The sequence below is a fragment of the Mus caroli genome, chromosome 15, assembly GCF_900094665.2.
Source record: "Mus caroli chromosome 15, CAROLI_EIJ_v1.1, whole genome shotgun sequence".
Lineage (NCBI taxonomy): Eukaryota > Metazoa > Chordata > Mammalia > Rodentia > Muridae > Mus > Mus caroli.
In genome coordinates this window covers 26,211,272-26,214,708 of record NC_034584.1, presented here as the reverse complement: position 1 = coordinate 26,214,708, position 3,437 = coordinate 26,211,272, and the positions used below count along the sequence as shown (strand labels likewise).

The following is a 3,437-nucleotide window of genomic DNA, read 5'->3' as shown; positions in this document are numbered from 1 at the left end:
GTTCATGTTGGCAGCAATAGACAGCTGCACTGGCTAGGAATGGAAACCAGAGCAAGAAGGGGAAGATCTGGAGGAAGTTCATTGTTTAGGTATTAAACAGGAGGGAGAATACAAGGCAACATCAAGAAAGGAGCTAGGGAGTTGAGGACAGACCAAGATTACTCTAGAATCTTCAGTTCATGGCCACATTGCTTCATGTGGTGTTGGCATGCCTACTTTCTGTGGTACACATTCCATTGTGTCCCCCCCACCCCACCCCACCACCAGGTGTTTACAAAGAATGGAAGCTTCTCCTTCTACTATACAAGTCCCTAAATCTGGATGACCTTCTGGTCCGAGTGGCTAAGAAGATGTAGTGCCATACATGGTCATTGGCAAGTTCTGTACTTTGGAGTGGGCTGTTTCTTGGGGCATACCAAGTCTGACCACCAATAAATATTTTTAAGTGTTTAGAAAAAACTTGAACAACCACAAATACTTGAGTAATAGTTGGATTTTTTCTTTATTCATTTTCCTAATCAGTGCAATATTATTTCTATTTTCTATTTTCATATATATACTCTATGGGGGAACAAGCTCACCCTGGTGTTATTTATTCCTTAGCATTTGTTTTTTCTTGAATACTCCTAGAAGAGTTTTCCTACCATCAGTGCTCTTATAAACCTTCTTTTGCTTTCATTTGTCTCAATTTTTAGTATATTAGTCCAGCTCTGGCTATATTACACTGTGATTTATTTTAGAATAGGTGGCCTCCATCTGCTTCTTTGTTGTCACATCATCCTCTCTATAAGAAATGATCAATGCATGTAAAGTGGTCTAAATTGGTTGCTCCCAGTTTATCAAAACAGAACTAGTTGTTACTCCAAAGACCCTAGTCCTTTATTGCTTCTTGCTACAGTTTTAGATTCTGTAATAAAATGACAAAGTCACGCAATGGGATGTGCTGATTGGATGAACATGCCAATAAAAAAGTAGTCACACAAATTGTACTGATTGCTGGAATGGTTTTCTTTAAAGGCACTCCTACCAATTTCAGAAAGATTCGCAAACATATTCAGCCCAAATGTGCAGACCAAGTAAAATTTGAAATTGACATACCAGTGCAATTCTCACTATTACTTGATGTCCTTAAATATCCTCTAGAAAGAGGCCTAGGGGCCAGGTAGAATGGTATCTATAAGAGTTACCTCTTTTTAATGATTACAAACTGAATCTTAAAACAACACATACATATTTCTTATATTTCTGGAGGCCGGAATCTTATAGAAATGCAGTGTTTGAGTGGGGAAGTATTTTTTTTTTTCCTGAAGGTTTCAAAGGCGGCTTCACTTTCCTCCCCCTTCCTATCTTTGTGAGACCAACAATATTTCTATTTCTGAGTTCAAGACTTCAGTTACCAACTGCATTACTTTCTAAACCATGGAATCATTAGGACCAAAGGTGTCCACGTGGGAGGAAGTCAATGCCCACATGGGAGGAGGCCAGCACCCATGTGGGAGGAAGTCAGCACCCACATAGGAGGAGGTCAGAGCCCTAGGCCTTGCAATCTTGCCTAGAAGGGCCCACTCTTTGCTTTTGCTTTCCCCACTTTTCTCAACTATATTCCATGCCTCACCACTCTCTTATCTTTCAATGTTCACAAATAGTGATTGCTTTTATTCATTTTGAAAGGCCTAACACAGGAGTAATGATTACATACCTTTAATTTATCAACGTAACGTACAGCCTGTACCTGATAATGCACACTCTCAATTCTGGATGAGTTATGAGACAAGATAGGGGAGAACACAAGGGTCGCAGCCATGTGAAAAATACCCCATTGTGGAGTCACCAGCAGGCATGGTAAGTAGCTCAGAGCCACATCTCCATCAGACTTCCAGAGCAAATGCATTTTATTGAATTTTTCATGTTTAAAAGTTTTATCTGCTCAAGTGCATATTCAGTGTTTCCAATATGATGGAAATAAAACTTCAACATGCACAACACATCCTATAAGGTACAGAAACACTTCTGACTTTTGTGCAAGTATTAGTAGGATCATTTATAGTTTTATCGACTTGTCAGCAAGCCTTTCTGCTTCTTCCAAGTTCTGTAAACACTATAGGTGTCCCTCTTCAGTACAAGGATGACAGATTTCAAAATTATACAAAGCTTGCTACCCATGACGTTTCTTCCCACAGTGATGATTTAAAGATGTAAGAGTGTCTGTCAGAAAGAGAAAATGTGTTAATAAGCATTTAAAAATACTATTTCAATCCACATTGATAGGTGTACTCCTAGATCAATATTTTTTTATGGCACAAGTAAACTTCGTGAGGCTGTTATCTCAAGGACCATTCTAAGTGTAGTTGGAAGTATTTGTCACCTCTTTCTGCTTCTCTGTTCTCCTTAATTCCTATTTTACCACATACCCCAAATATTTATAAAGTTCTCAGGATTGCCAGAGTGCCTCAAAGTGAAGCTGCACCTGGCTCATCCTCTCCAGCTGTTCCTCTCCAGAATATTCCATAAAGAGTGGGGATCTTGAGAACCATGTCACCAGATTCCTGGGAGGCACCTCCCATCTGATGACCTGGTTTTTGCAAAGGAGTCATGCCCTGTTCTCCTGCCCTGATCTACTCTTTTGGGAGGAGGGTGCAGCTGGCAAGATGGCTGTAACTAGAATTTGTGAAATCTCTAGAATACAAGTTTCCTGACATGTTAAGAGCTTCCACCTGAGATATATGTTCAGTTGTCAAATGAACTCTGAAAACTCATGACGTATATATTGCTGCACATAAAAAAAATGTAATCCCATGAAACTCGACTAATGTGATTTGACAGCATTTCCCATCGTCATAAAGCCAGTACAACTGGTGAGCCAAGGCCATGCTTGGAAGAAAGAATCTTTGAAGATGAGCTGTCTTCCTCAGGGACGGGACATATTGGGAAGTAGTCAACATCAAGTGAGGCAGAGAAGTCACGCTGAAGTGTGAATCTCCCTCTGGACCTCTTCAATAAAGGTCTTATGCTTTTATAGAAGGACCACCATGTCTTCCCTCTCCAAAAGGCCCCACCTGCAAATGCTATCAATTTGGGATTTCAACACACGATTCCTACAGATGTGTGTGTCTGTAGAGGAGGCACAAACATTCAGGCTGCAGTGTTGGGGCTTACCTCACTTAGTTCTTTCCAACATCTGTTACACAGATTCAGTTCCCTTTACCCAGGTTCAGCTTCTACACACACACACACACACACACACACACACACACACACACGTCTAGTTTTCTTTTCTTTTCTTTTCTTTTCTTTTCTTTTCTTTTCTTTTCTTTTCTTTTCTTTTCTTTTCTTTTCTTTTTTCTTTTCTTTTCTTTTCTTTTCTTTTCTTTTCTTTTCTTTTCTTTTCTTTCTTCCTTCCTTCCTTCCTTCCTTCCTTCCTTCCTTCCTTCCTTTCT

General features: G+C 39.9%; 1 long non-coding RNA gene across 1 annotated transcript in view; it reads right to left on the bottom strand.

The window, feature by feature from the left end:
* Nucleotides 1–1,877: 1,877 nt before the first annotated feature.
* Nucleotides 1,878–3,437, bottom strand: part of LOC110310020 — a 4,155-nt gene continuing 2,595 nt past the window's right edge. Inside the window, exon 4 of the long non-coding RNA XR_002379793.1 lies at nucleotides 1,878–2,205. This is a non-coding gene — a long non-coding RNA (uncharacterized LOC110310020). The remainder of the gene's footprint in view (nucleotides 2,206–3,437) is intronic.